Source organism: Panthera tigris, chromosome C2, assembly GCF_018350195.1.
Source record: "Panthera tigris isolate Pti1 chromosome C2, P.tigris_Pti1_mat1.1, whole genome shotgun sequence".
Classification (NCBI taxonomy): Eukaryota; Metazoa; Chordata; class Mammalia; order Carnivora; family Felidae; genus Panthera; species Panthera tigris.
The window spans coordinates 7,323,939-7,345,241 of record NC_056668.1 but is presented as its reverse complement, the minus strand read 5'-3'; the positions used below and the strand labels follow the sequence as shown (position 1 = coordinate 7,345,241).

The 21,303-nt window shown below is 42.5% G+C and overlaps 1 protein-coding gene across 9 annotated transcripts in view; it reads left to right on the top strand.

The window, feature by feature from the left end:
- The first annotated feature begins 11,931 nt into the window (after positions 1 to 11,931).
- KCNJ15 (potassium inwardly rectifying channel subfamily J member 15) overlaps positions 11,932 to 21,303 on the top strand; it is a 76,978-nt gene continuing 67,606 nt past the window's right edge. For 5 of the 9 annotated variants that reach the window (XM_042956878.1, XM_042956879.1, XM_042956874.1 and 2 more), the window contains exon 1: positions 11,942 to 12,272. The gene's annotated coding sequence lies outside the window, so the exon portion shown is untranslated. Of the gene's footprint in view, positions 12,273 to 21,303 lie in introns of all 9 variants that reach the window. The other 4 variants (XR_006207731.1, XR_006207730.1, XR_006207729.1 and 1 more) reach the window with 3 other exon arrangements.

Genomic DNA, 21,303 nt, shown 5'->3' with positions numbered 1-21,303 from the left:
GAGTTTTTTTCTAAAATATTTATATGAACTTTGCGGCCTGCTCTGAAACATACTTATATTTGTTTTCATATAAAATATGCAGGACACAAATATAAAATGTAAGCTTTATTATAGGTAAATATAATAAAATATAAAATGCAATATGTTTGGTAAAACATAAAATTATAAAACATATAATATGTAAAAGATATAAAAATGAAATATGCTTCGCTCTACATAAGTGGAAGTGCTGTTCCTTCACACTCTTTGACATTTTAGTTTATGTCATTTAAACACTGCTATGGCCCGCACCTCCAAGAAATTTTTTTTGCTCGATTTTAGGTAGCATCTTTAAAATTCTTTTTTAAGTTTAATTATTTATTTTGAGAGAGACAGTGCAAGTGGGGGAGGGGCAGAGACAGAGGGAGAAAGAGAATCCCAAGCAGGCTCTGAGCTGTCAGCACAGAGCCCGATGTGAGGCTCGAACTCACGAGATCATAACTTCAGCCAAAGTTAGATGCTTGGCTGACTAAGCCGCCCAGGCACCCTGGGTAGCATCTTTAAAATATTCTAGGTTACTGGAAAAAACTCACTGGTAATTTTTGTGCATAACACCACCCACCCCACAACACACACACACACACACACACACACACACGCACACACACACGTGGAAAAAACGAATATTCATTGATGGACTCCTTGGCCATAATTTCAAGGCTTGGAGGAAGGGGATTTCCTCAAGAAAAATGAATCTCCAACCCAATTCTAGAGTTGGTCTGAGGTGCCCCTTCGCTCCACATAGACTGATCGATTTACAGAAAAGAGAAATCAATGGGTCGCAACATTTTAATTAACATTTTTCTCCGCTGAATGTCATTGCGGTTTGGGCTTTCACTACTTGCCTGTGAAGAAATGAGTCACCATGTGGCAAAAGATCAGCCACGAAGGCGTCACTCATGCTTAGCAGGGCTGTTTGCTTTCTTCAATATCCCCCAGATTGTTACATTATATTGCACATGATAAGGTTACATTCTCCTCAGACACAGGCGTGGCTTTGCTACATGGAATTAAATATGTCAGTATTTCATGACTCATTGCACAGAGTGTCGTCTCTCCCCACCGTGCCCCCTGATCTGGACGGACAGTCACCATTGTGGGGACCACCTGGTATATCTGGGCATCAGAAGAACACACAGACTGAAAGATGCAAAAACAACTCCTACCCAGCAACTGACAAATGAGCCCAGCCCAGCAGAGGAACTATTTGAGATGTCCCCATCATCCAACTCACCAAAGCCCAGCGTTCCACAGTTAGACATTCATATCATTGGCTTTAGCCTATTGAGGTTGCATGGCTTACAAAAGTGCTGATGTCACGGAGGTAAAGCCATACACTTTCAGCAGTCATTTGCAACAGTGTTTCTCCAGGAGGAGGGATCGAATTGTCTATAACAGTAACCTAGGCGAAGGGGGGGAGAGAAGGGAGCATGGTTAGAGGTTAGAGATTTCTAGGCTCACCCCCAGAGATGTGATTCTGGAGCTCTTTATATCCTGAAATGAATACATTATGAATCCTTTCTTGAGAGCAGAGAAGATACTTAATGATCTCTGGGGGTGATTCAGTGACCATCACTAAGGGGATGCCTGCACAGGGCACTGAACGAGCCCGATTTTTCCTGGAAGGTCATCTATTAAGTGCTTTCTCAGACAGGGTACAATAATGGTGTACCTTGGATAAATACACGATAAAATGACAAAAACAAATACGTGTGCCTTTGTGCCCCGCTCTGTTCATCTAGGAAGGAGCTTACGTGACACAAATAAAGCACCCCCACTCCTCCCGAGGTTCCGTCCTTCGTTCAGGCATGAGCCCCAGCACAGTGGCCGGGACACCAGCTGTTTGTAAGCGGACTCCCAGGGCGCATCAGCGGACCTCATCTACCCGGCCAGAGGCCTCTGGCGGGGGAGCTACTGGCCTCCGTAACAAAGTGCCCACAAACTGGGTCACTTGAACAGTAAGTTTACCATCTGACAGTTCCGGAAGTTAGAGATGAAGCGTATCAGAGGGGTTCCTTCTGAGGGCCTCGAAGATCTGCTCCAGGCCTCTTCCCTGGCTTCTGATGGCCTCAGGCATTCCTTGTCCTTGTCCATCTTGTCCTTGCATCTTCACATTGTCTTACGCTGTCTTCCCTCCTTGTGTCCTGGTCTCTGTGCCCAAATGTCCCCTTTTTATGAGGACATCAGTCATATTGGATTACGGACACCATAATGGCCTCATCTTAACTTCATCTTGTGCACCCAAATGACTTGGTGCCCAAGTAAGTTCACATTCATGGGTACTGAGGACCTCAACATCTTTTGGGGACACAATTCAGCCCATAACGCCTCTGTCTTTCTCCCTGGGTCTGTCTCAGCCGTGCCTCCCTGTGCCTTTGGTGGCTGGGGATGGCACCTGGTCCTGTACCTGTGTCTCCTCTTTGTCTTGAGTGGCTGAACAAGCAGCTCTCATCAGTGTCCCCACAGCCCCGTGAAGGATCCCCACAACTCCTTAGCGACTTATGGGGTTCCAGTAAAGGCAGCTTATCCCAACAGGGTCACAAAGAAACTGAAGCTCAACCCGGATGTTTGCAACAAACTAAGAAATCGACAGGCGAGCCCCAGATGGTCTTTCAGAGTCTGATTTCACCAGCTTTCTCCTTAGTGTGACTCTTATTAAATCATTACTTAATAATAATTATATTATTCTTGGGGCGCCTGGGTGGCTCAGTCGGTTGAGCGTCCGACTTTGGCTCAGGTCATGATCTCTCGGTCTGTCAGTTCAAGCCCCTCGTCGGGCTCTGTGCTGACAGCTCGGAGCCTGGAGCCTGCTTCGGATTCTGTGTCTCCCTCTCTCTCTGCCCCTCCCCCACGCATGCTCTGTCTCTCTCTCTCAAAAATAAATAAAATTGAAAAAAAAATAATTATATTATTCTTGTGTCTGAGCTTGGAAACAAATTATACCCCTATCTCTGGAGGGATATTTAGATCTTGCCTCTGGGTCTTGTCCGATAAAAGGTTAAAATTCAATTACCAAATGATCAAAGAGTTCACTTTCCCCATTGAACCATCTTAACCTAAGAATATGATACCAGTGACAACAGCAATCATCCTTAAGAGGCCATGATTTAATTTTTCAAAAATTTGCCGATACCCACCCCCCAAAAAAGAAATCTCCTTGTCACCTCAGAGGAAACCAAAAGAAATATCATTCTTAGCCCTCACTAGGAGGTGAAATTTCCCACCTATCGTAAGGTACCTGATCTATTTCCTGTGACTGTCCCTCTTCACGTCCAGAGATACTGAGCACCCTTCATTCAAAGTTTTTCCCAGTGTGACCAGTTGATGAAGCCATTGGCTCCTTCGGCCTCAGGTCAGTACTGGCACCATGATGGACCTCGCCTGGTCCTGCAAAACCACAGCTCAACTCCCGGTAGCCTGAGGAAGGGTGGGGTGTTCTCACTGCTCCAGGGCATTGCTGGAACAGATTTGGTAGCAAGCCATTAAAGCAACAGATATTAGGCTTGGGATTCTAACATGTGACTACGTGGTTACTGTTACCCAAATACTAGGAAACCCTGCCCCAAATCAGGGGCGTTAGAGATTTTCTCAAGGGCACACATTTCAATGTGATCCTCTCCACTCTGGGTGCGCTCTCTTCGCTTGAAACACGGAGGTTTACTGGAAAGACTCATTCCCAAGAAGTCATGCCCATTTATTCTGCCTGCGGAGTAACACAGGGCTTCTTGTCCGGACTCCCTGTGTGTGTGTGTGTGTGTGTGTGTGTGTGCACGTGCACCTGTGTGCATGCAGGTGCATGTACACTGATGGAAGGGGACAGCCCTGGGCACCACCTAAATGTGCCTGCAAACAATGTTCACTTATTGTTCCTTCAGACTCTCTAAATCTTAGAAACAAGCCCCCTTGGCGGGCTTGGGGGAAGCTTGGAGAGAGGGACCCGAGCTGGGCAGGCAGCCCGAAGGGACCAGGGAGTGAAGAGTCACTGTGTGTGCTGCCTGTGCCTAATGGCATGCTCAGAGTCAAAGCAGGAAGGCAAAATACGTCCTATAAATCCAGGCGCAAGTTGGGGGTCAGGAATGGGAATCTGCACGAAGCAGCATTAGAAGCCCATGATGTTGGAGCATAAAGTCGAGTGATGGTAGGGTGACGGACACCTGCAAGTTGCCAGGAAGGGGCCTCAGGCCCACTTGGTTCAAGTTTCCCCTTGTCCTGAGGCAGCCCTCGGCCACCAGCAGTTAGGAAAGGAGGCGTTCCTGCAGGATTTAGGGCCCCGGGCGGGTCTGTGGGTCTTGGAAAGGGCTCCACCCCCGTCTTTAGAGTTTCCAAGGTCACTCCCAGTTCTACCTAATCTTGAGATAACTACAGGCCTTTGCCGAGTTCCCTTTTCCTAATCTGAAACCCGGGAAAATAAAATCTCCCCCACGGGAGGGGAGTGGCTCCCTCCTGTCCAAGTTCCTTGCACAGATGAAGCACATAATTCATTTTCCCTTGAGTTGAGCTTTTATTTGTTGAGCCTTGAGATGACTAGAAGGGTGTACCTTTAAAAAGCCAGGAAGGGGGTGGGGGCCCTGTGCATTTGTGCCTGACTTGAATGTTTCTTGACTTCATAACAGCCTGACAATTTCACATTTCATGCTTGTATACAGACCATTTTCTGTTTTCACTGAAAATGAATACTTGCTTCTTTTTCTGTTCATGAAATAACATTATAGCAGAACTGGGAAAAGGCAGAAATTTCTAAAGACACAGCCCCTGAACCACCTTGTAAAAATCACCGTTTGTGTTGAGATGTATTTCCTCTCAGCGTTATCTTTAATTTTTAAATTATTGATAAATAAATGAATCGATTGAGTGATTTCACAATTTCCTAAGGGGAACTTCCTGAAGAGATCAGTTTCAAGATCGGTTTTAAGTTTTTGGGGTACCTGCTCACTTTCTTTTTAGAAATATTGTGCTGATTTGTGGCCCTGTGATCACCGAGGGAGAGTTCAAGTTTTACCACCTTTTTCCTTAACATGAAATAGGTTGTTTAAATCTTTGCTAATTTGGTGGGTAAAAATTGTAACGTAGCTTTTCTTACTTACACTTCTTTGAGTTTTTCGGAATGCTGAGCATATGTGTATTTTGGTATAAATGCTTTCTTGGGTTCATTTCACAATGATATGATTCTATTAGTTATCTATTGCTTCATAACAAATTACCCCCCCCCCCCAAATAGGGACACAAATCAACAAACATTTATTATTTCACAAGTTCTGCGCGCCAGAAATTCCAGGGGCACCTGGGCGGCTCAGCCGGTTGAGCGTCCAACTCTTGATTTTGGCTCAGGTCATGATCTCACGGTTCGTGAGATCGAGCCCCCGCATCAGGCTCTGTGCTGACAGTGCGGACAGCCTGCTTGGGCTTCTCTGTCTCTCTCTGTCTCTCTGTCTCTCAAACATACATAAATAAACATTAAAACCAAAACAAATTCCGGAGAAGCTCGGCTGTTCGGTTCTAGTTCGGATCTCAGTGGAGCTGCGGTCAAGGTGCGAGGCGGCTGAAGGTGCGAGGGGGGCTGGGCGGTCTGTTCCCACATGCTTCACTCACTCAGCTGTTGGCAGGAGGCCTCAGTTCGCTACCGTGTGGGCCTCTTCATACATCCGTTTGCTTGAGTGTCCTCATGATCCGACAGGTGACTTCGCCCAGAGCGAGGGACCCGAGAGTAAGTAAGAAGAAAGCCACAGAGGTGTCTTTCACGACTCACCGTAAGGAGGTCACAGTGTAGTATTTTTGTAAATAAGTTACCAAAATTGACTGAAGAGAAAATGCAGATAGACCCAGAACAATGAAAGAAATGCAACTGATTGTCTCTATGTGAGAAAGGCACATCATCACATGGTTTAGAAAGGGATACTCATCTTCCATACCACTTTTCCAGAAGAGTAACGGATAGGGTAAGTCTGACCACTTACTCTATGAGGCAAGAACAAAAACAGAAACAAAAAAACACCTGGATAACAAAGCCAGAGAAGTACATGGAAGGAAACGAGAAGGCTCGGATAACTAACAGAAACAAGCGATATTACATATGAAAATCCAAATAAAGTTAGCAAACCAAATAGAACTTATATATAAATATATCATAGTGAAGTAGGATTTATCACAGGACTGTATCAGCGGTTTAGCTTTAGAAACTCTATTATCTCTGGGTGCCTGGGTGGCTCAGTGGGTTAAGCGTTCCACTTTGGCTCAGGTCATGATCTCACGGTTCATGGGTTCGAGCCCTGCTTAGGGCTCTGTGCTGACAGCTCGGAGCCTGGAGCCTGCTTCGGATTCTGTGTCTCCCTCTCTCTCTGCCCCTCCACAACCCGCCCCCCCCCCCCGACACTGCACTGCCTCTCTCTCTCTCTCAAATATAAATAAACATTAAAAAATTAAAAAAAAAAGAAAATCTATTATCTTTTCACCACATTATCAGATTTAGGAAGAAAAACATGATCATTTAATAGATGTAGAAAATTAATTCAACAAAAAATCTAGTGCTCCTTCATAAGAAAATCTACTAATGAAGTTGAAGTGATAGGATGTATCTAACAGATATCTGATACTGATCATAAGCAAATATGATACTTCGTAGTGAAATTTCGTAGGCATTTCCTATAAAACCAGGAAGGGTTCTGACTCTTCTGTTCAATTATTCCATGGAAGATTTTAGAGAAAATGTATCTCAGCAATCTTGCCGGGGAGAAGACTCCTACAAAAAAGTAAATTACATCCCTTTACAGAGAAAACAAGAATTACAAGAAATAATTAAAAGATTTCATTTATTATTTTTTTAATGTTTCCGTATTTTTGAGAGAGAAACTGAGTGTGAGTGGGGGAGGAATAGAGAGACAGGGAGACACAGAATCGGAAGCAGGCTCCAGGCTCTGAGCTGTCAACACAGAGCCTGATGCTGGGTTCGAACCCACGAACCATGAGATCATGACCTGAGCTGAAGTTGGACGCTTAACCCACTGAGCCACCCAGGTGCCCCTAAAAGATTTCATTTCAATGAATCAAAATATTCCTTTTACAAAACGGTAAGATTCCCCTGTTTTTTATTATATATATTTCAAATTATACATATGTACGTATTTAAGTATACTCCCACACACTTGATTCTAGTTGTTCACAGTACTCATGTCCTGCGAAATCACCATGAACTAAATTAGCGCATCCTGAGCCATCGCTTCTAGAGAAATACGAGGTGAGTCCCACAAGCCTGTGGTCACAATGATGTCATCAGTAGGTGAATGCATAAACTTGTTTCATGTGCGTTTCTGTTTAAAGATACACGATTTCATATTTGTTTAGCATATATCATTTCATTAAACATTGACTCATGGCCAACAGCGCCGTAACTCTTATCTGAACCAAGTTTATCTAACTCACATACTCTCCCTGTAAGGCACGTTATGGCCTTCTTGGGCGTAGGAACACCGCGGGCACTTCGGCACCATGCTGGGGGTGGGAGGTGTTTTAAACAGTGACATCGCCCACGAAAAGTACGAGAGTGTGGGAAATGTCACACTAAATAGACTGAAAGAGGGACACTTGTTTATAGTGCAAAAGCTGAGGCAAAAAGGCAGGGTGTTACCCCCCTTAACCTCCCCTGAGAAGATCGAAACCGGACGTCCCAAAATTTTCACCAATTTGTGCGTGCGCGTCTGCAAATGACAGACAAAGCATCACCAGTCTAGATTTGGGGTGACAAATACATTTTAGAAAGTAGGAAATTTTACAAATATGGCATCTGTGAATAATGAGGATCAATTCTGTATATATGCATATACATGTGCCTACATATACCTATACATACAAACACAGTATGTATAATATATGTATACGTATAGATAGAATATATGTATGCGATAAAAGACATCGAAGCATGCAGGTCCTTGTGGAAAAAGTAAAAAACAAACAAGAAACTACCGACGCTGTACACAGGAGTTCTGGGTGGGGACACATGTCATGTTCACAAATGGCAAGACTTCATTTCTCAAAGGTGAGCATTCTCGTGTTGATCTATGAATTTAATCTAATTTCAGACAAAATCCAACCAGGGCTTATTTTTATTTATTTTATTTTTTTTTTGTGGAAAATGGCAAGCTGGTCTCTATGTTCCTTTGGGCGAGATCAGGAATTATCAAGACCGTTTTATAGAGGAAGGAGGAGAGCAAAAGAGCAGAGGCCAGAAGAGGGAGGGGTGTTAATATTCGCTCCACCAGGTGGTAAGTAAACAACCTCAAATCAACTAGAGGAGGAGAAATGTCAGAAAGTTACAGGTGAATCCCAGATGAGCAACTTGGAAACCTGAAAATGTAGGGAAAGTTTGTCTACCTTTCCAGATTGTTTAAAATGACGGCTTTGGGGTGTCTGGGTGGCTCAGTCGGTTGAGAGTCTGATTTCGGCTCAGGTCATGATCTCACGGTTCGTGGGTTCGAGCCCCGTGCCGGGCTCTGTGCTGACAGCTCGGAGCCTGGAACCAGCTTCGGATTCTGTGTCTCCCTCTCTCTCTGCCCCTCCCCTGCTTGCACTCTCTCTGTCTCTCAAAAATAAATAAAATTTCAAAAAATTAAAAAAATAAAAAATAAAAAAACCCAAAATGACAGCTTTATTGAACTTTATTCACATACCATAAAATTCACCCTTTTAAAGCATATGCTTTTGTGGTTTCTATTACATTCACAGAGTTGTACAGCCATCTGTTGCACTATTTAATTTTAGGACATTTTCATCTCTCTCCCCAAAACTCTGACGCCGTTAGCAGTCACTCCCCATTTTCCCCTCCCCTCCCCCCCTAGAACAACACGAATCTGCTTTCTGTTCCTCTGGATTTGCCTATTCTGGACATTTCATACAAATGGAACCGTACGTCGTGTAGCTTTTTGTGACTGGCTTCTTCCACTTAGTGTAATGTTCTCCAAGTTCATCCACGTCACGTCATGTAGTGGTACTGCGTCCGTTTTTAAGACTAAATAAGATTCCGTTGCATGAGTAGGCCACATTTTATTGATCCATTCATCAATACATCCGGGTTGGTTGGACATTTGGGTTGTTTCCACTTTGGGGCTTTTCTGAACTGGCATCCACCAGTTTGTTCTTTGTGTTTGATTCTGTTTGTGTTTGTGTGGTTGTTTGGTTGGATTCCACAATAAGTGAAACCTGATGGTATTTGTCTTTCTCTTCTGCTTTAGAAAATTCTCGGTAGTTATTTCCTCGAATTTTGCATCTTCCCTATTTTTTCTATTTTCTTTCTGGAACACCTGTAGAACATATGTTACAGTTGTTTATCTTCTCACATTTTCCATTTCTTTATGTCTCTGCTGCATTGTTCGTAATTTTCTCCTATCTGTCTTCCAGTTCACGAATATTTTCTTCAGCCATATCTCTTCTGTTGTGCTGCTTGCCAATTAAGATTTTAAATTCAGGAATTATATTTTATTTCTCAAAGATATAACTTGTTTTTTAAATGGTCTTTTTCTGGGGTGTCTGGGGGGCTCAGTCGGTTAAGTGTCCGACTTTGGCTCAGGTCATGATCTCATGGCTCATGGATTCAAGCCCCATGTGGGACTTTGTGCGGACAGCGTGGAGCCTACTTCAGATCCTCTGTCTCCCTCTCTCTCTGACCCTCCTGCATTTTTGCTCACTGGTACTCATGCTGTCTCTCTCTCTCTCCTCTCTCTCTCTCTCTCTCTCTGTCTCCCTCCCTCCCTTCCTCTCAAAAATAAATAAACATTAAATCTTTTTATTCCTTTTTACTAGCATTTTTAAACCTGTATCTTTCATCACTTTAAACACATTCATTTTATATTCTCTTTCAATTGTTTTCTTATATCCCAGGTAATGGAATTCTAATTTCCTATTTACTATGTGCCTTCTGGCCCTCTTGTGGAGTGTATGATGTCTTTGTATATTTTAATTTTTTTAATAGGAATTAATCTTCATTGGAGTTTGCTTTCTTTTTTCTTTTTTAAAAAAAATTTTTAATGTTTATTTATTTTTGAGAGAGAGACAGAGCAGGATCAGGGGAGGGGCAGAGAGAGAGGGAGATACAGAATCCAGAGCAGGCTCCAGACTCTGAGCTGTCAGCACAGAGCCTGACATGGGGCTTGAATCCATGAACTGTGAGATCATGACCTGAGCCAAAGTTGGATACTCAACCAACTCAGCCATCCAGGTGTCCCTGGAATTTCCTTTCTTTCTATGTGGTCTGGGTTGTCAGAGTGTTTCTCAAAAGAGGTTTTGATCTTTGTTTATCTCCTAAGATTCCAGAGGGGCACACTGGTTTGGAACACATTTTATGCTTATTTCTTGCCAGGGAATTCCTGGACAAAGTGGGGGGATGCAAATTGGAACCCTAACTTTGTGATAGGAAAGGGCTATGCTACTGGATTCTTAAGGGTATTTCTACCTTTACACCCAAATCCGGGTGGAAGGAGATAGTTGTAACCCTTGTTGTAACCCTGTACTAATGGGTAGGTGATTTTCTGGTCAGCTTTCAGGATCCGGCCCAAATGGGGGGTAGTCTCAGTTCCCACTCTTGCTTTGTCTGGCTCCAGGACCTCAACGTCTGTCCCTGTCTGGGTATTGAAACCTTAGCCTCCTACATTTCCAAAACTAAAATCCATTCTACGCCCAACTGCTTTAGCATCAGGTCACATGCTTCTCGTACCTCTACTCGCGTCTTCTTCTTTCGTTTTAACGCTATGCAGTGTTTTTAAATATTTGTAGCCCAAGGCTTTTCCGGTTATCCAGACTGTCACTGTGCTGGCCACACACCCTGATATTTTAAGACCCACATTTAAAAGCTGACCTACGTTATTATCCACGCTGATCTCAGGGATGTTTCCTTTGATTGGACACTAAGAAGAACTAACGTGTTAAAATACGGAACACATCCTCTTCTGAAAAAATACTGCTAAAAATCAAATTAACATCTCGGGGCGCCCAGGTGGTTCAGCCGGTTAAGCGTCGGACTCTTGGTTTCGGCTCAGGTCATGATCTCACAGTTTCATGAGCCCCAGCCCCACACCAGGCTCTGTGCTGACAGCATGGAACCTGCTTCGGATTCTCTCAGGCTCCTTTGCTCTCTGCCCCTCCCCCACTCACACTGTCTCTGTTTCTCTCAAAATAAATAAACTTAAAACAATGAACATCTCAGGTGTCCCTCTTGATGTTTTAAATGATGAATTACGTATTTGTGTCTCCTAAAGCGTTCGTCATGGCCGAGACCTTTATTTTCTTGGAAGCTGTGGGTACAGAACCAGGATACTGTGTCCAGCAAATGCAGTTCCACCAACACCCAGTAGATGGCGTAAATACAACCAGGTTCCAGGGAATGGCCTGAGTGTGGCACAGAATCAGAAGGAAGAGAAGAACCATTTCTCATTAAAAGGAGAGTTTTGACGGAGAGGTGGGGCTGTCTCAAGTTTGAGACGGTCAGGGAAGCTGATACCTTAATCTCTCCCAAACGACATCGGAAAATGTCTGCCAACACGACTCTATTTAAATTTTGTTCAACTTTCTCAAAAGCAAAACAAGAAAAAAGAGAAAAGAAAAAGGAAAAGTGATTGTCCGAACAAAAGAAAAGAGGACAAAGACAGGGAGATATCCAAAGTGGGGCAAAGCCTACGTTTTATGGGACCTTTTCACCAGGTGGTTCTTTCTTTGATGGTAAAACCCTATTTTTTTTTCTTTGCTCACTTGGGTTGATTAAAAGTGACCCTCCCTCTTCCCCCCCCCCCCCAAATACAAAACATAAGAAACGAAAAACCATGTTCACTGGCTTTTGCCACAGCATGGACTTTCCTTTTCAGAAAAGGAACTTCAGGCCCTACTGAACTGGCAACCCCATGTTGAGGGAGAGAGAGTCCCGCCCTTGGATTGCCCAATGCGCTGGGTTGTGGTAAGACCAAGGCTTGTCCAATTCCTGTCAACTCCAAGGATGTGGAAGAAATTTCGTGTGAGACGAGCGAGTCTGCGGAGATGTTTAAAACCCAGGACCCTGGTGCCTTCACTTAGACGAATCTAAGTTCTCATTCTACGTCACACTCCACACGTAGTGACAGAGAGCCACACGGCCAGGTGAAGTGCACACACATCCAGCGTGCACACACACTCTTCGTGGAAGCCTTCCTCATCCTGTCCTTCCCTCAGCACCGGAGTCCGGGACTTCCCAGAGGAACAGAACAGGACCAGTGGGAGTGGTAAGTGTCCAAGCAGAAAAGGGTGCAGAATGGCTTTTCGCAACAGGTAGCTTGGTGGCTGGATGCCTCCTGTTCTCCTAACACGTGGCCAAGATCGTCTGGAGTTTTGGAACTGGAGGCTCACGGCAGGAGACACCGGGCAGAACTTGAAGGTGAAAAGCCCAGGGTAGGATTTAGTCACAAGAGAGGTTAAAAGTGTTGCCAAATATTCAGATCAGACTGTGAGTGTCGAGGGAAGGACAGGAGCGTGACTTTGGTGCTGTCCATTTCTTTGAATTGGTTAGACTGAAAGAAGTAAGCACAGGATAAGAGAGAAATCCCTATGAAACAAATGAGCTGGAAAATCCTGGCTGTGCTCCCGGCTGATCTGGGGCAACGTGGAAAGGCGGAACGCAATTCTCAGACCACCTCCCACCAACCCCCCCCATCTTAACGTCCTTTGTAGATGTTCCAGAGGACTCGGTGGTGGGGGCGGGGCGGGGGGAGGTCTTTCATTAGCATAGGGCTCAGTTATGGAAAGACTACATGATTTTGCTGTGGAGGGAAAGTCAGCCAATGTGAGACCTCCGATTTTCATAGCATAAAGTGAGTACATGACAATGGCAGTGCTCCTCAGTGGCGAATAATGTGTTTATGAGGATGTGAGCATAAAACCCGGGACGTTTCCCCATCTCATGGGCTCACGGCTTTCCTTGTTTGCTTCTATTGCTGCAACTCTGTGAGAAAGTGACACGTTCCCTTTTCTTGGTGACTGATTCAACACCCTCTTGTCACATTCATCACACTTTTCTCATTTTTTTTTTTTTTCTCCAGGACTCACAGTTCTGCTTCTGGCCTCTCCTGGGGTTTCAAGATAGTTATTTTTCTCATCTGTTCCTTTTTTTTTTTTTTAATTTTTTTTTAACGTTTATTTATTTTTGAGACAGAGACAAAGCATGAACGGGGGAGGGTCAGAGAGAGGGAGCTACAGAATCTGAAACAGGCTACAGGCTCTCAGCTGTCGGCACAGAGCCCGACGCGGGGCTCGAACTCACGGACGGCGAGATCATGACCTGAGCCGAAGTTGGCTGCTTAACCGACTGAGCCACTCAGGTGCCCCATCTCATCCGTTCCTTTTTAGCTTTGTGTGAAGCAGCCGTAGAATCGATCACATGCCTTGTGGCGTCCCTTGGAAATCAACTTTCGTGTTTTCCGATCACTGGGCTTTTGGTGGAACTCCTTGAATACCGATTGAGAGGTTCCCTTGGCTAAGTTACCAAAAACAAGTAAATTCAAGTGAAACATTTTAAGTAAAATCTCCACGGAGTCCTGCTTGGTTTTTTTCTTACTCTGCATAGATAGCAATGATATTTATTCTATTACCAGTAATAGCATAAAAACAAAGGCATTTCACTTCTCCAGATCCTTTCTTCTTTAAGAAGACTGTCTATTAAATGGGTGGCAAGCAAATTCAACACTTCATTAGACCCTGCTAAATTACAATACCGAGTATGGTAGTTAAATAGAGGCACGGTGCGGGCACTCCTCTGTGGCAAGTTATAATTTTGCACCTAGACCGTTTTCCTAACTGGATGCCCCTGGAGCTCCAGGACAAAAGTTGAAAGTAGCAAAAACATTCTATTCCTTAGTTTTATTGTAAGAAACAAGGGGCAAGTATGTAAGCTTCTATCAGCCTAACGGATTAATAAAAGCTGAAGTGTTGATTTTGTACAATTACTGCTACTAAGCACTGTATACAGTGGTTCAACCAGGAGCTGTTTTGCACCCCCAAGGGACATTGGTCAATGTCTGGAGATCGTTTCGGTTGTCGTAACTGGGGGGAAGGGACGCTGCTGTCTTCTAGTGCGTAGAGGCAAAAGATACTGCTAAACATCCCGGGATGCACAGGACAAAGGGACACTCCCCAACAACAAATAATGATTTAGCTCAAAATATCACAAGTGGAAACACTGAAAAACGCTACCATAATGAATGATTCCTCCAAGGAAACCAAAACTCATACTACACGACTGATTTACATGGATTCGACTTTTTAGCCCCTTTATTGAGGTGTAATTCACATACCAAAAAAAATGCATCTCTTTGGAGAGTGTAATGAAATGACTTCTAGTGTGTTCGAGCTTGTGCAATCACCACAATCAAGTTTACACTTTTCTCACCCTCCAAATGTCACATTTTAATCCACTTTAGTCATTTTGCCCCCACCGTCTCTGCCCCCCAAGCCCTCGACAGCCACAGATATGCCTGCTATCTGTATAGAATTGTCCTTACTGTGTGGCTTTCATATCCACGCGATTATACGAGAGGCCACCTTTTGTGCCTGGTTTCTTTCAGCATCATGTTACCAAGGTTCATACATGTTGTAGCACGTATCAAGACCTCATCCCTTTTTATTGACGAATGGTGTGGTGTGTAAATAAACTATATCTCCTTATGCATTCATCAGTAGATGGCATTCAGCTATTTTGAATAGTGTTGCTTGAACATTCACGTACAAGTTTTTGTGGGAATGTATGTTTTTGTTCTCTTGGGCACAGACCCAGGAGTAGAATTACTCGATCATCTACCTCCATGTTTCCCGTTTCGGGGAACAGCCAAACTGTTTTCCGAACTAGTGCAACCACTTTGCATCACTCCTAGTAATGTATGAGGTTCCAATTTCTCCCTTCCGTGTCTTTTTCATTATAATTATCCTCGTGGGTGGCAGGTAGCATCTTATTGTGGTTTTGATTTGCATTTCTCTAATGACTAATGACAGCGAGCATCTTTTCAATGTGCTGGTTGACCAGCTGCTTACCTTTGAAGAAATGTCCATTCAGATCAATCTGGAATTTAAAAAAAAAAATTTTTATTATTAAGTTGTTAAAAAGACTTTATATAGACGCAAGTCCCTTAGCAGGTATATGATTTGCAAATGTTTTCTCCCATTTTGTGGGTTGGCTGTTCACTCTGTTGGCAGTGTGGTTTACAACTTAAAAGTTTTCAATTTTGATTAGGCTCCAATGTATCTATTTTTTGTCCTTTTATTACTTGTGTTTTTAAAGTCATATTCGTGGCTTTGCCTAACCCTAGGTCGCAAAGGATTGCTTTCATGTTTCCTCTCAGGAGCTGTATAATTTTAGCTCCTACATTTAGCTCTATAGTCTATTGTGAGTTAATTTTTTTGTATAATGTAACGAAGGCATCCAACTTCGTTCTTCCGCAAGCGGGCATCCAGTTGTGCCGGCCTCACTTATTGAGAAGACTTTTCTGTCCCCATTGAATTGTCTTGGCACCCTTGTTGAAATTAATTGATCACAAATGTGAAAGTTTATTTGGGGCCTCAATTCTATTTTATTGATCTGTCTGTCCTTATGCCAGTTCTACATGTTCTTGTTTATTGTAGTTTTGTAATAAGTTTTGAAATCAGGAAGCCTGAGCTGCTCAGCTTTATTCTTTTTCAATCTTGTTTCAGCTATTTGGATCCTTTGGACTTTCATAGAAACTGACAATTTCTGAAAAACAGCTAGCTGAGCTTTTCTTTTTCATGTTAATTTTGAGAGAGAGAGAGAGAGAGAGAGAGAGAGCACATGAGCAGGGGAGGGGCAGAGAGAGAGGGAGACACAGAATCGGAAGCAGGCTCCAGGCTCTGAGCTGTCAGCACAGACCCGGATGCGGGGCTCGAACCCACGGACCGCGAGATCATGACCTGAGCCCAAGTCGGACACTTAACTGACTGGGCCCCCCAGGGACCCCCTCCAACTGAGATTTTAATAGACATTGCATTGAATCTGTAGATCAGTTTGAAGAATATTGCCATTTTAACAATATTAAGTCTTTCAGTCCACAAACATGAAATGCTTTCTCGTTTATTTTGCTTTCCTTTCATTCCTTTCAACAACTTTTTGCAGTTTTCAGTGTACAGGTCTTACATTACTTTTGTCAAGTTTACTCCCAAACATTTTTGGGATCTCGTTATAAATGGAATTGTTTTCTTAATGTCATTTTCAGATTGTTCATTGCTAACATATAGCAATATAATTGATTTTTGTAAATTGGTCTCATATCCTGCAATCTTGCTGAACTTGTAATTTTTTAGTGGATTCGTTAGGGTTTCCTATAAATAAGACAATGCCATACGCAAATAGAGATAATTTTCCTTCTTCCTTTATAATCTAGCTGGATTTTCTTCCTTTTATTTCCCTAATTTCCCAGGCTAGACCTTCCAACATAGTGTTAAATACATGTATCAAGAATGGACGGGGGCGCCTGGGTGGCGCAGTCGGTTAAGCGTCCGACTTCAGCCAGGTCACGATCTCGCCGTCCGTGAGTTCGAGCCCCGCGTCAGGCTCTGGGCTGATGGCTCGGAGCCTGGAGCCTGTTTCCGATTCTGTGTCTCCCTCTCTCTCTGCCCCTCCCCCATTCATGCTCTGTCTCTCTCTGTCCCAAAAATAAATAAAAAAAAACGTTGAAAAAAAAAATTAAAAAAAAAAAAAGAATGGACATGTTTGGGGGGCCCGGGTGGCTCAGTCGGTTAAGCATCGGATTTCAACTCAGGTCATGATCTCACTGTCTGTGAGTTCAAGCCCCGCCTTGGGCTCTGTGCTGACAGCTCAGAGCCCAGAGCCTGCCTCGGATTCCGCGTCTCCCTCTCTCTCTGTCCATCCCCCACTCATGCTCTGATTCTCTCTCTCTCTCAAAAATAAATAAACATTTAAAAACATTTTTATTTTTTTTTATTATTTATTTATTTATTTTTTTAACATTTATTTATTTTTGAGACAGAGAGAGACAGAGCATGAACGGGGGAGGGGCAGAGAGAGAGGGAGACACAGAATCGGAAACAGGCTCCAGGCTCTGAGCCATCAGCCCAGAGCCTGACGCGGGGCTCGAACTCACGACCGCGAGATCGTGACCTGAGGCGAAGTCGGACGCTTAACCGGCTGAGCCACCCAGGCGCCCCTAAAAACATTTTTAAAAAAGAGTGGACATGTTTGTATTGTTCCCCATCTTAGGGAAGAAGCATTCACTCTTTCGTCGTTAAGTATAATGTTGTCTGGATATTTTTGTAGATGTCCTTTACCAGGTTGAAGAGAGTTTATTTTCTTCCTAGTTTGTTGAATATATTTTTTATCATGAATGGGTGTTAGATTTTCTCAAATGCCTTTTCTGTTCTTTTAAAATGATGTGTGGTTTTGCCCTTATTCTATTGATATGGTGTATTACATTAATTGATTGTTGGATGTTAAACCAGCCTTACATTTTGGGGATATATTCAACTTGGTCATAGTGGATAATCCTTTTTATATATTGCTGGATTCAGTTTGCTAGTATTTAGCTGAGGGATTTTTGGGTCTATATTCAGAAAAGATATTGGTCTGTAGTTTGGAGAGTTTTCTTACGATGTATTTGTTTGCTTTTTGTGTCTGTGTGATGTTGGCCTCATAGAATGAGCTGAGAATTGTTCCTTCCTTTTCTATTCAAATGCTTTGTGAATAGTTGCTATTAATTTATGTTTAAATGTTTGGTCAAATGTAATCATTGAGTCATCTGGGCCTGGGTTTTTCTTTACAAGAAGTTTTTAAGTTAGTAATTTAATCTTTTTACTTGGGATCATGACCTGAGCTGAAATCAAGTCGGATGCTCAACTGACTGAGCCACCGAGGCACCCTCGCGATAGTTTGCATCTTTCTAAGAACTTGTCCATGTAATGTGTGTCCATGGCACAAGGCTGTTCATACTATTCCCTTATTATTCTTTTTTTATTTCTATAAGATTAGCAGTGATGACTGCTCTGCTCTTTTATTATTGATTTTAATAACTTGAGTTTTCTATTTTTTTTCTTGGTCTAGCCAAAGCTTGTCAATTTCGTTGATCTTTTCAAGGGATAAACTTTTGATTTAATTAATTTCTTACATGGTCTTTCTGATCTCTGTTTCATTAATTTCTGCTGAAGTTTTTAATATTTACTCCCTACGATTACTTTAGCTTTAGTTTTCTCTTACTTTTCCAGTGTCTTAAGGTGGAAGTTTGGGTTATTGATTTGAGATCATTTTTCCTTTTTAATGTCGGTGTTTATGGATGTGCATTTCCTTAGAACCATTGCTTTACTCATATCCTATATGTTTTGATATGTTGTGTTTAGTTGTTATTCATCTCAGAGTATTGCCTAATTTCCTTTGTGATGTATTCTTTGATTGGTTATTTAAGAATGTACTGTGTATTTCCACATATTTGCTAATTTCCCAAACTACTTTTTATTACAGATGTCTAATCTCACTCCATTGTGGTTCAGAGAATATACTTTACATGATTTCAAACCTTTGAAGTTTATTAAGCCTAGCATATGGTCTATCTGGAGAAACGTTCCATGTACACTTGAGAAAAATATCTGTTTTATTGTTGAGTAGAGTGGTTTATAAATGTTTGTTTGTTCTTGTTTGTTTGTAGTGTTTTTCAAGTCTTATATCCTTTTAACCTACTTCCTAATTGTTCTATACATTATGGAAAGTGGGATATGGAAGTCTTCAGCTGTTATTGTTGAATTGCCTATTTCTTCTTCGATTCTGTCAGTTTTTTGCTTTATCTGTTTTGGGCCACTGTTTTTAGTTGCCTATATGTTTTCAACTATATTTTTCTGATCAGTTGATGCTTTTCATCATTATAAAATATCCTGTTTATCTCTAGTAACATTTTTTTTGGGGGGGGGTTCTTAAAATCTACCTTGCCTGATATTGGTAGTTTCTTTTCTGGTTGCTGTTAGGATGGCATATCTTTTTCCAGCCTTCTGATTTTCAACCTATTTGTTTTGCCTTGTTTTGTTTTGTTTTTAGAGAAAGAGAGAGAGGGAGAGAAAGCATGCATGCATGCACGTGCGTGAGCTGGGGAGGAGCAGAGGGAGAGGGAGAATCTTAAGCAGGCTCCACACCCAGTGCCTGACAGGGGGCTTGATCTCACAACCGTAAGAACATGACCTGAGCCAAAATCAAGAGTCGGACGCTTAACTGACTGAACCACCCAGGCGCCCCATCAACCTATTTGTATTATTGGATCTCAAGTTTGCATCCTGTGGACAGTGTAGAGCTGAATCATGTTTTCTTCTCTGATCTAACCATTTCTGCCTTTTGATTAGACTGTTTAATCCTTTCACATTTAATATTGTTATTGGTATGGTTGGATGTGTAGCTTCCATTGGACTTTTTGCTTTCTACATATCTCGTGTCACATTTCGTTCCTCTGTTTCTCTTCACTACTTTCCTTTGCATTAAATGCATATTTTTAGTGTAAGACTTTAATTTCTCCAGTGACTTTTTTCCTTTGTTTTTGAGTAATTTTCTTAGGCTTAGAGTAAGTTATTGTCTAGAGTTTATGGTACATGCCTTAACTTACTGAAATCGACTTTAGACATGCTAACTTAATAACAGTGAGATATAGTAACTTTTCTCTTACAAAGCTCCAACCTCTTCCCTTGTTTTGTAATATTATTGTTATACATATTATTTTCTGTAAGCCCAACAGTAAACTGCTGTAATTTTGACTTTATATAATTTCATCTGTTTTAAGGAAGCTAAGATCAGAAAGGACAGAGACTGTATATTTCAAGGCTTTGTTGTCATCGATTTTTTTTTAATGTTTCATTTCTTGTTTGCTACATTTGTTCCTGTAGATTCCAGTTACCATCTGGGTAACCATAGCTTCGTTCCTTTCCACCTCCTTTATGCTATCATGGTCATATATATTACATTCACATACGTTATAAGCCCTGAACCATATTTTGACTAAAAGTTCTACACAATATGGTGTGAAGTGATTAGTTATTGTAGTCCTGGGTTTCATGTAGACCAAAGAGAAATACGCAAATGAAACGACTTATTTTCAGCAAGATATAACAATGGCAAGCTTAAGGGACATCCTGACTTTGTGATCTCTTTGACAGACTGACTAAGGCTGGGTCTAACGATCTCTAATTCATGAAAGAGTACTTCACAACTGGGAACTTGTTTTGAACTGGCCAATGATGCTCTGAAACCCTCACAGCTGCTTCAGTGTCTGATTTTCCTGTGGTTATACAGACCCAGCTTGAGTGGTGTCATATTATTATAGAGTTCCTTCTTGCCTATATAAACATTTCAATACATATGAGTTTATGCACAAAGACATCTGCTCTTTTGGAAAGCTGAGTAGTGAGGGACTTGTTTTTGCGATGTTCCATATTTCTGAATTTTAAAATTTGTTCAGCATCCCAAGTCTGACAAGTTCAAGAATGAAATGAAAGGCCAGGCTGGCAACAGAGGTGTTTTCTGACTCATGAATTAGCCATCCAGGTAGAGGCAATACCTGTCGGGCAGGTTGGGTGTGTTACTAGATCACTTTCTCCATGCTTCAGCGGAGGGTGATGTCCAGACACCCACATAAAGTAGTTCCCTCTAAAATCAAGAAATGCTGGGAGTTCAGCTGAGAACTTCGCTTTCCCAAAAAATCAATATGGTCAGTGAACGGTTTCAGTAGATTTAACAGGTTTTTGGACACGGAGACTCTGGTTTGGGTCTTGTCTTTCTTTCTTTCTTTCTTTCTTTCTTTCTTTCTTTCTTTCTTTCAATGTTTATTTATTTTTGAAGGAGAGAGAGTGTGTGTGTGAGCAGGGGAAGGGCAGAGAGAGAGAGGGAGACACAGAATCTGAAGCAGACTCCGGATTCTGAGTTGTCAGCACAGAGCCTGACACGGGGCTCAAACTCATGAGCCGTGAGATCATGACCTGAGCTGAAGCTGGACGCTTAACCAACTGAGCCACCCACGTGCCCCTGGAGCTCTTCTTGAAGTAGTTTAAGAAGTTTCTTCCCTTTTCCTTTTGCCTTTGTTTGTTAGAAAATCTGTCACCAAACTGCTTCCGGTTTTGACTAAACTCTCTCTTCTTTTGCCCAAAGAGTTGAGCTGGAATTTGAGCATATTTGTTACTCCTCGAAAAGAAGGTGTAGACGCTCCCACTATGACCCCACGCAGGGCTGTGATGGGAGCCCCGTGAGGGGGATTTGTCCTCCGTCTTCTCTCTGAC